This window comes from Glycine max, chromosome 19, assembly GCF_000004515.6.
Source record: "Glycine max cultivar Williams 82 chromosome 19, Glycine_max_v4.0, whole genome shotgun sequence".
In the NCBI taxonomy this organism is placed as follows: Eukaryota; Viridiplantae; Streptophyta; class Magnoliopsida; order Fabales; family Fabaceae; genus Glycine; species Glycine max.
Genome location: NC_038255.2, coordinates 31,267,477 through 31,279,671, shown reverse-complemented (window position 1 = coordinate 31,279,671; position 12,195 = coordinate 31,267,477).

Sequence of the window (12,195 nt, the reverse complement as noted above, 5' to 3'; positions counted from 1 at the left end):
TAAATTTATTTATATGGTACTAAAGTAATACAGGGCTTCTGGGGAAAGAAAGAGTGATGATAGCAGTGTTGTTCATCCAAAATTGAAATAGTTATAGCAATAGTGTGCCTCTAGCAATAAAATATGGCAAAAAAGATTTGGCGATCCTAATAATTCTAAATTCTCGTAGTCACAGTCATAAGCATTAAAAATATGGCAAAAATGAATTTTGCAAATGTGATTGAAGATGAAGAAAGAAACTGAAATAAAAATGTGGGTTGACAGTGAGATAAAAGAAAAACTGTGTTTATTTAATGTGTGTGTGTTTGTATTTAGCAGTGGATATTGTTTTCGAGTTGGTTTGCATTTCAGAAACTATGTAGATTATTGAGAATGGAAAGTGGCTTGGGAACATGGATATACATGAAGACAGACATATAATGGACAAGTATTTTCTTATAGCATATATCTTTATTATTCATCATAGTGATCATTCAGTATATTTAGGATCTTATCACTTGGAAATGTGTGTGCCCCCATCACTGTCCAACCCTCAGTTCACATATATGCATAGGCCCACTGATATTCTTGTTCTCTCTCTTCCATACACGCAGCTGACTTCACCACTTATACTCTCATTGTTGGTCCTAGAAATAATTTTTAAGGCACTGGACTTTGCTGAACGTATGGAGGTAGTATTGCTCAAATTAAGGAAAAAAAAAGTCAAATGTGTTTTGCAAAATTAATAGTGTTTTATTTTGTGGTACGTTGAAATTTTTTTATTGCACTAAATATAGCATGCGTTGCTATTATGACATTGGGCCTCCAACTAGACCATTGGGTCTATTGCAAGCATATCAAAGTTCAAGCAAATTTTTTGCAATTTGTACTTCTATTGTTTACTGTTTCCTCAACCCAATCTAGTTTAAGAAAATAGTTAATCTTACTCCCTTAAGTTCCTTGGATTAGACTACACAATAAAGTAAAACACAAATCTCATTTGACTTCCAAATTAGTAAACACCACATGAAAACTTTATTGTCAGAAATGTCATTGTTGACCTTTGAAAATTCCAAGTTCTAATAATTAATCTTCAAGGATTAATGATATTCTTTGCTGTGACCCTTTTAACACTGTAGTTATCTCTCACTCCAACCAGCACCAAAGATAATTAGAGAAGATAATTAGAGAAGAGCTTGCAACTCCATTTGACAAGTCCAAGAACCACCCAGCTCCGTTAACCACTAAAATGTATGGTGTTGACAAGAAGGAATTGTTAAAGGCTAACATCTCAAGAGGGTATTTGCTTATGAAAAGGAATTCATCTGTTTACATCTTCTACATGTCAGGTGAGTTCTAGTTGCTTCATCTAGTTGCTTTAATATATTTGAATGTTAATTACTAAATAATAAATATATAATATATTTAAATAAAATAAAAATTACTTTAAATTTTTTAATTGATAAAAAGCATAATGATAACATTTAATAATGACAAAAGGGCAACTCAATTTAACATTTGATTTAATTATTAAATAAAAGCTCCACTGTCAAATAAACAAATAAAAGGTGCACGTGAAAAAGAAAAATGCCATACACCATTTGAGAATAATACTTAGCGTTTGTGTGTGTGAAAATAATGGAAAGTCGATAAAAAATAATATTATATTATTATTCTATAAAAAATGAACCTAGAATAACTAGTTAAGGAATAATGAGTTTTTTTATACCAACCAAACAATATATCTACATAATTTATAATAATGCATGCATTAGAATGTAAGTTACAGTTAAATAGATAGAAATTGCTTTTTTATTTTATTTTTGCAGGTTAATGATGTTGTTTTTGTTGACGATAATGTTCTTATTTCAGGTTCTTCAAATACAACCCTTAAGGTTTATTGATTATTAATTGTTACTTGCTCTAATTAATCCTCTCTCTTTTCTTATGATAACAGTACATTAATATCGATGTAATTTTTCAATGTCCCTTTTGTTTAACTTGGAGGTTGTATGTTTGTGCTAGACAAGGAATGCCTTGTCGACTGGAACATGTACTAGGACACTCTGCCAACACTCAGATTATGTCACATATATGTGTTGCTGTAGCTGAAAAAATGCAATGTACTATGAACTTTTCATATGCTTCTTATGAATTGCACTTTTCATATGCTACTAGTAATTAATATTTAATGTAATATAATGTGATTTTTATATGACTTAAGTTTTAATTATAATTGTAATTTTTATTTCCTATAAAAGTTTGACTTCTTTATTTAATTTTTCTCAAACTACTCTTCTTTTATCTTTATTCATATACTTAATTTTCTTAACCTTTTATCTCTTTCAATTAATTATCTTTTTTCATCTTTATTTTTAAATTGAAGGTTGCAATACTCCAAGTACATTTATTTAACAGATTTTGTTTTACAAAAAAAAGTAATTAAATACTAGGCATGACTGGGTAGAGCAACTAGTTGGAGACAAATATAGAAGCATGCATTAATAGTTGAATTTTGATGGTTTATTTGGATCAGAATCGGCCTAATAGTGAGAAATCTCAATCTAAAGGTTTACATATGTAGGCCCAAGTGGGTAATAGAGACCATTTAGAATTAGCGTTGTAGTGCTTTGTGAGTACTGGGCATTGAGTTAGTTAGAGGAATGAGAAACAATAAGTGAATTTTATAATATGGGGGAGGGGTAATCATTGTTAGATTATGAAAATTGGAGTACAAAGAACCTTTCTATAACTTGGGGAAGCTTCGATTTCATTTTATTTTATGCATTGATTCTTTCTTTACCTCATTGTTGCAGCATCCTCTTATACAATACGTATCATTGGTGTTTTCATTGTTTGTTTCTTTCCATCGTATGCACACGAGAATGATGTTCCCATCTTGACTCCACTAAATCCAAAATCACCAACATCGAAAACATTCTCAAAACCCATGAACTCACCCACAAGGACCACACTATACAGTTGGGATCTCTGGTTTCCAGCATCAGCGACCTTACAAAGTCTGTTGTCGATTTGTTCTCTGAGGTGCACAAGGGATTTTGATGATGCCTCGTCTTTCATTGTTTCTTCCTTGAATGGTTCATTTGTTTAAGATGATCATCGTATCTTCACGAAATGCCTTGAGCTTCCTTCCTTTACCAACGATGACCCCATTGAGTGGATTATGATAAACACTTTTGCAGTGATATTTTGTGTGAGTTTTTGTGCCATTTACATGCATTTTCTTGGCAGACTCAAGTTTGGGTTCTAGTTGTGTCTTGTAGAAGCATAGCCACTCAATTAAGTGAAAATAATGGAAATTTGCACTTTTACCTCGAGATTTGAAGACTCTGTCACTTGACCATGCCCGTAGTACATCTAGCACGACCGTGGTGAGCATGACGACCATGATAAAATGATGGCATACCTTTCGAACAACGTCAGCTTCCGATGACGGTCATGGTAAACTCATCATGACCATAGTCCACACCATGAGGGTCGTAGTCGTTCTATAATGCCCTAAAGCTTCAGCGTCACACCTTGGCTACGACTGTGGTGGAGTTTAGCATGAGTGTAGTGCTCCTTTCTAGATGATATATTTAAGAAGTTAAAAATAAGGGTTGTTTGTTGTATTTTTTTTTATCAGATACCTAATTTATTAATTTGAGAGCACTCTTCGGGGGTGTTGGAGAGTTTTGAAGCATGGACAACACCATGAGGACAAATTGTGATCATCGTTCCTATCTTGTGGTGTGCCTATGCTAATTTCTTATAGGCTTTCTAGTTTTGTTTTCATCATGAGTGACTAGTCACCCTAGTTTAGGGGTTATGATGTAACTGTCCAATGCACCCTTTTCTCTATTCTTAATGGAATTCCTCAGTGTCTTATGTTAATTAATTCTCTTTTTCTCTCCAATTTTTATTATTTATTTGGGAACTAACCAATCCTATGCTTAATCGAATGTAATGTGGTGATTATCTACATATGTTTGGTAGACCTAGGTAGAGAATGTTTTACACCAAATTGCATGATCAAATTGTTTGGACAATCCCTAGTATATTAATTAATCCTTAATTGATCAACCTTGGAATTGAATATATCCTTTGACTTAAATCAACATATCTATGATCATTGGAGTATTGGTTTAACGCAAAGAACATCATTAGACCTTGATCATAGGGTTTTGATTGACTTTAGGAATTCGATAATTAACTGTGGTAGGAATTTCATAGGAACTAGAATTGGGGCAAATTGGTACTAATGAATCATAATCTCTAATTGCTTTCAATATCATTCAAATCTCTCTTTTGTGATAGTTTATTATTTTTCAATTAAAAACCAACAACCACAAAAATACTTCAATCTTTTTTAAAAAAATTATCTCAACAACTTTGCTTAATAATTTTGACTATTTGGAAATACAATTGGTCTCTAGGGTTTGACAATCGGACTTTTAGTTCACGGTTACTACTGTGTATTGTACACTTGCCCTTGTGCAAGAACTATTTTTACGCATCTGATAGCTAAGGCTGAGACATACTTAACTGTCCAAGGTACCCCTTCGGACATGCATCTTCAGCTCGCTCAAATCTCCATGGAAGGTATGGCTTGGCACTTGTTTAAGATCCTTTACAATTAAACCCCTCAATTGACGTGGAACTCATTCAAGTGCTCCTTCTTGGACCACTATGATGATCATCGATCAATTCAACAACTCTTTCTCCTAACTTAGGCTCCTTGGCCAAACCGATTCTGTTGATGTTTATGTTGAAGATTTCAAAATTTTAATGGCTTAAGTCCCTTTGATATTGGAGGAGGAATATATGGGTTTCTTCCTCGACAGCTTACATGAGGATATCCGAATGGAGGTAAGGTGTTGGCTTTCAAACCCCCAAATTGTCATCGTCTCATTTTCGTTGCGTGTTTGATTGATGACAAACTCAACTGCTCTAACCACTCTGGTGGTGGTTCTTCCAATTGGCGTACTGCAACTCTGATGCGACATTCCCTTCTCTAAGTTCAACCCTTCAAGGTGGTGCTCATTTTACCCAGGATGGTGGGCCAACCCTGTCTGCAACTGGTTCTAGCATGCCAACGGATAAAGGGCCCAGATACAATTCAGACCAATCCACCAATTTGAACTCTCGAGGACATACTTGTAAGCTCTATATCATGAACTAATAGATTGAAGGTGTAAAGGCGTAAAGACATTTGTTTCAAATGTGACCATAATTAGGGCCCAACTCATTTGCCCCGATAAGCATCTTTGGTTACTCGTTTGGGAAGGGGATGACCCAATTGACGAAATTCAACCTGTCTCTGATGACCCACCAACATTTGACGACCATGAAATGGAATGCCTCACTCTGAACTATCGTGCTTTGGATCCAAGAGAGTTGACATGTTACATCACCATCAAACTCGAGGGAGATTTGCTTGGTTATTCAATTCTTTTTCTTGTTGATAGTGGTGCCACCTTGTGAACTGATGAGTTCTCTAAACTTGAAGGTGTTTGCCACAAATGAGTTTTCGATTGGATTGGGAAGTGGTAGCTGATGTTCATCCCAGGGGGTTGCCAAGCTTTACAAATCAAAATTGGTGGGTACACCATCGTGGTGAATGCATATGTTCTAGATTTGTGGAGAGTCAACTTGGTTTTGGATGGCTCGCTACTTGTGGTCTCACTACTATGGATTGGACGAAGAAGATGGTGAGTTTTGACGATGAGGTCAGAAGATTATCTTGCAGGGCTACTTCATAAGAGACAAGCATCATTCTCCAGCTTTGGAAGGCATTATCCAGGGAGCTTCCATGGAACCAACAATGTGATTTGACTCGAATCCTCACCTCACCCCTGTTCCCGCGAATCCTAATTTGCCGGCGGTACTAGACCAACATGTTTCTCTTTTTCAATCTAGAAAGGGGTTACTACTGAACCGCAATCATGACCATGTCATCACCTTGCTTCCCAAGTCAAAACTAGTGAGTGTCCACCCTTATTGGTATGCCTATTACCATAAGGACAAGATTGAACATCTAGTCCAAGAATTGTTGTTAGAGAGTGTCATTTGCTACTTTGAGCCCTTTTTGTAGTCCAGTTATAACATCCCGTTTTTCTTAAAATGAATAAAAAATGTTTTATTTAAAATTTAATTGAGTTTTTAGAAATTAAATAAATGAGAGAAAAGGATTTTTGTTAATTAAAATAAGGGTTTCATTGTATTAGAAAATAAATAAGAGTAAAATGATGTTTTAGAAAATAAAGGAATGTTTTAATGAAAGAGTAAAATAGAACTCTATTTTGATGAAATAATAAAATAAAGAAAAAATAGAATAAATAGTAGACTCAAAACCCTAGTTATAAGTAGAAACATATTAGGTCAGTGTTTATGATTATGATATGTTTCTACACTCCTTCTTCCCAAATTCGTTCTCCCTTCTCCCTCTCCAAAAACCTTCTCCTTTTCCCTCATATACTTAAACCTGTCCTTGTAAAACTACAATCTAGGACATGTTAACCGTTGGATCATCTTGAAATTAGGACATCACCTTCAGAACCCATTTTTGAACATTCTCACTGTTGGGATTTACGAAGAAATATTTGTAGAGAGAGATATGTGCCTTGAAATATTTGTAGAGGCTCCAATCCCTTATCCTTCCCTCTAACGCTAGGAAACCCTAGCAAAAAAATCAAAGGAAAAGCTTGAGGAATCTTAGGGAGTCACTAGAGATGCCACCATCGTTGCCGAACTACACATGTGAGCTTGCTTAAAGGTAAGGGATGAGTTATTCACAATTAGAGAGTAGTGAGAACATGTGTAGGGATCCTGAAAGGATCAATTGGGATGAGTTTTGGGGTGTTTCTACAATTTTGATTCTATCTTTACAATTATAACTCTGAATTATCTATGTTTGACTGGCCAATTGATGCCCCGATGCGAAATTGCTGTGGCATTGATGTGCTCTTGTGTTGAGTGTGAACCCTAGAAATTGAGTTTTTTTCTTCTAATTAGCGTGAATTGATGAAACTAAATGATTAGTATGATGTCTTTACTAGTTAATTTGCATTACGAGTTTATACTTGAATCTAGCATTTGCAATAAAGAATAAATGGTAAGAAAAAAAATCCTACTGTATTTGTTTTGCATATTGCGGTAGATTGAGAAAGATATTGTAATGTTATATTAAAATAAACTTTCAAATCAAACTAAAATCGTACGTGAATTTTTATGTCCTGTACCACTGCACTTTTGATATTTGACATCACATACATCAATTGCACTTTATTAAAGAACGTGATTTGTACTCTAAATAATCTTCTCTTTAGTTGCACTTTTGAATAAAACTCTAAATTGAATTTCAAAACGAGACCTTTCACCTCGTTTTGGAATCACCTCATTTGGAGCCCTGTAGCTTCCGTTATTGCCATTTCTATATTTCTGTCCAGCCACCACTTAACCTACGTTTTACCATCCCATTCATCCATTTTATTCTAGAAACCACCTTATTAAGACCCACGAAATTAACCACCTTATTTTCCATCCTTTCCTTAATCAATTTCCGCATTTTCCATCAAGGTTTAATCCTAGACGATCCTAAGTCAGCCCTTGTGCCATGAGGGTTCATATCATTTGGTAATCAGAGCTCCGGTTCTAGGATCAACACTTCCTTTGCTGGAAATATTGGGTAACATCCTTCTTTATTCTCTTTGCCATTTATATTACCTTCTTATTCATATATATATATATATATATATTTATTTTTTTAGGCTGAACCATTGCAAAAGTTAAGCCTTTTGATCTCTTTGTTATAAAAAAAAAAAAAAGAAGCAGAATTTCGTATAATCAAAATTAAAAAAAAAAAATTGGGCTGAATGGTTCATGCTTGAAGAACTTTAAAAAAAATCTCTTTAAGGTAATATATTGGTTGCATGAAGGATTGTTACTTGAATTCCTAAATTCTGAATTTTATTTCCTTCATTTGTGCCTAAAAACATTGTTAGCCTTTTTCTTGGTTAACCTTTTCCTTGTCTCTCTAGCCTTACCTTACACATATTGGTGAATTGTTCTTTGTTGTGGCCATAATCTCTTGAATTGCCTAAGAACTCAAGGGGAATTAGAGTGGTAAAAGGCAAGAGTGTTTCATTAGAGAAAAGCCATAATTGTGTGATACACTTGAGTGGGTGAGGTATTCAAACAGCAACTATAATTGTCTTGTTACGTTTGATTTGTTTGTTTGAGATGTCAGGTACTAATCCTAATGATGGAGTGGGGCTTTCGCAATTCCAAATGCAAGCTTTGATGCAACATATGGAGATGTTAATGAAACAACGAGATGATGCGCTCCATGAGAGGTTGGATCAAATGGAGAATAGAGATCATAATGAAGAAGAAAGGAGGAGAAGAGGGAATGATGGTGTTCCTAGACAAAACCGAATTGATGGTATTAAACTCAACATTCCTCCATTTAAAGGAAAGAATGATCTGGAGGCCTACTTGGAGTGGGAGATGAAAATAGAGCATGTTTTCTCATGCAACAACTATGAGGAGGACCAGAAGGTGAAGCTTGCTGCCACGGAGTTTTCCGACTATGCTCTTGTGTGGTGGAACAAGCTACAAAAGGAGAGAGCAAGAAATGAAGAGCCAATGGTTGATACATGGACGGAGATGAAAAAGATCATGAGGAAGCGGTATGTGCCGGCTAGTTACTCAAGGGACTTGAAATTCAAGCTCCAAAAACTAACCCAAGGCAACAAGGGGGTTGAAGAGTATTTCAAGGAAATGGATGTGCTCATGATTCAAGCAAATATTGAAGAAGATGAGGAGGTAACTATGGCTCGATTTCTTAATGGTTTGACTAATGATATCCGTGATATTGTTGAGCTGCAGGAGTTTGTTGAAATGGATGATTTGCTTCACAAAGCAATCCAAGTAGAGCAACAATTAAAAAGGAAAGGAGTGGCTAAGAGGAGTTTTACCAACTTTGGTTCCTCTAGTTGGAAAGACAAAGGTAAGAAAGATGGGGCTGCTACTTCTAGTAGTTCCACACCTATCCCATCAAAAACTCGCTCAAAGTCCCAAGAGGAACCCTCTAAAAGGAGTAGAGATGTGAAGTGTTTCAAGTGCCAAGGCCTAGGACACTATGCTTATGAGTGCCCTAACAAAAGGTCCATGGTTCTTAGAGATGGAGAATATATAAGTGAATCTGATGTTGAAGAGGAAGAGGAGAGTGAGTACGTAGAGGAAGAGGAGACTCCGGAGGGAGATTTGTTGATGATTAGGCGGTTACTTGGTAGTCAATTGAAGCATGAGGAGGAGAGCCAAAGAGAAAACATCTTTCACACTAGATGTTTAATCAATGGCAAGGTGTGCATGGTGATCATTGATGGAGGTAGTTGCACCAATGTGGCTAGTGCTAGATTAGTGTCAAAGCTAAATTTAGCTACTAAACCACATCCTAGGCCATACAAACTTCAATGGCTTAGTAAGGATGGGGAGGTGCAAGTGAGGCAGCAAGTTGAAGTGGACGTTTCCATTGGGAAATACAATGATAAGGTACTTTGTGATGTTGTTCCTATGGAGGCCAGTCACATACTTTTGGGGAGACCATGGCAATTTGATAAAAGAGCCAATCATGACGGTTACACCAACAAGATCTCTTTCATGCACCAAGACAAAAAGATTGTGCTCAAGCCATTGAGTCCACAAGAAGTGTGTGAGGATCAAAAGAAAATGAGAGAAAAACTTCTTCAAGAGAAAAGAGAAAAAGAAAAAGTGAGCAAAACACTTGAGAGTGAGAAAAAGAGGGAAACACTTGAGAGGAAAAAGAGTGAACAAAAGAAGAGTGAAACACTTGAAGTGAGGGAGAGCTATTTAGCCACAAAAAGTGAGGTCAAGAGGTTGTTTCGTGCTAAACAGTCACTCTATATCTTGTTTTGCAAAAATCAGATTTTGACCACTAACACTTTTGATGATTTTGAAGTGCCTTCTAGTGTTAAAACTCTTTTGCAGGATTTTCATGACATGTTTCCACCAAATGTGCCAAGTGGACTACCACCTTTGAGGGGAATTGAGCATCAAATTGATCTCATTCCGGGAGCTTCTTTGCCCAATAGGCCAGCCTATAGAAGTAATTCACAAGAAACCAAAGAGATTCAAAGACAAGTGGATGAACTCATTAGCAAAGGTTGGGTAAGAGATAGTATGAGTCCTTGTGCTGTCCCAGTGATTTTGGTCCCTAAAAAGGATGGGACATGGCGCATGTGTTCTGATTGTAGAGCCCTTAATAACATCACCATTAAATATAGGCATCCTATACCTAGGCTTGATGATTTGCATTTTTGGAGGACTTTGTGGAGCAAGTTGGGCACTAAATTGTTATTTTCAACCACTTGTCACCCACAAACCGATGGGCAAACGGAAGTTGTTAATAGGACTTTGGGAACTTTGCTTAGGACAGTTTTGAGGAATAACTTAAAAACTTGGGAAGCTTGTTTACCCCATGTTGAATTTGCTTACAATAGAGCTGTTCATGGCACCACTAATTGTTCTCCTTTTGAAGTTGTTTATGGTTTTAATCCACTAACTCCTCTTGATCTTTTGCCTATGCCTAATGTTTCTGTTTTTAATCATAAAGAAGGTCAAGCAAAGGCGGACTATGTGAAGAAGCTTCATGAGAGAGTCAAAGATCAAATTGAGAGGAAAAATAAAAGTTATGCTAAACAAGCCAACAAAGGGAGAAAGAAGGTTGTCTTCGAACCCGGAGATTGGGTTTGGGTGCACATGAGAAAAGAAAGGTTTCCGGAACAAAGGAAATCAAAGCTTCAACCAAGGGGAGATGGACCACTTCAAGTGCTTGAAAGAATCAATGACAATGCTTACAAAGTTGAGCTGCCCGGTGAGTATAATGTTAGTTCCACCTTCAATGTCTCTGATTTATCTCTTTTTGATGCAGATGGAGAATCCGATTTGAGGACAAATCCTTCTCAAGAGGGAGAGAATGATGAGGACATGTTCAAGAGCAAGGGCAAGGATCCACTTGAAGGACTTGGAGGACCTATGACAAGGGCTAGAGCAAGGAAAGCCAAGGAAGCTCTTCAACAAGTGTTGTCCATACTATTTGAATACAAGCCCAAGTTTCAAGGAGAAAAGTCCAAGGTTATGAGTTGTATCATGGCCCACTTTGTCTCAATTTTAGAGTGTTTAGTTTGTCTAAATAATGGCCCAATCCTTGTAAAGTTGGCTGACCAAAAATATGTTTTGGGTTAATCAACTAAAAGGGCTTTAGTTAGGTTTAGTTCAAGTTGTAATAAGGGCCCAATTGGCAACCTAGGCATCAGCCTTTTGGGAGACCAAATGGTGGCTGACTTGTTGGCTGTTGGGGGTGACTTTTGGTTGCCACAATTTCAGTTACACTCAGCCATTAAGTTTTTTTTAATTCCCTAGGTTAATGGCATTAAGTTATTTTAATTCTAGGTTAGTGGGTCATTACTAAAATTTGCTGTAAAGCTTCTATATAAGCTGAACCATTTTATCAATAAACACAAGTTGAGTTTTATTCAGAAAATTAGAGTTTATCTCTTTTATCTTAGTGAGAGTGATTCTCCTAAATTCTTGAGTGATTCAAGAACACCCTGGCTGTATCAAAGGACTTTCACAACCTTTGTGTGTTGCCCTCGCTGGAAAGAGTGATTCTTTCCTTCCTATCATCTCCACCCTTGTTCTTTCAAACCACAATTCCAGAAAATCCACCTCTGCCCAAAATTATCTCGTGACCATAACTCCCATTTTACACACTCAAATTAAGTGATTCTTGAGCCTAAATTGAATTTCAAAATGATACCTTTCACCTCGTTTTGGAATCACCTCATTTGGAGCCCTGTAGCTTCCGTTATTGCCATTTCTATATTTCTGTCCAGCCACCACTTAACCTACGTTTTACCATCCCATTCATCCATTTTATGCTAGAAACCACCTTATTAAGACCCACGAAATTAACCACCTTATTTTCCATCCTTTCCTTAATCAATTTCCGCATTTTCCATCAAGGTTTAATCCTAGACGATCCTAAGTCAGCCCTTGTGCCATGAGGGTTCATATCACCTTTGTCTTGTATCTTCCTATGATGATGATCAACATGTTATATATGCATTTTAATAATAAAATTACTAAAGTAATAAATTAAAGAAACTTGTAAAGTTAATGCTTAGTAGTAAT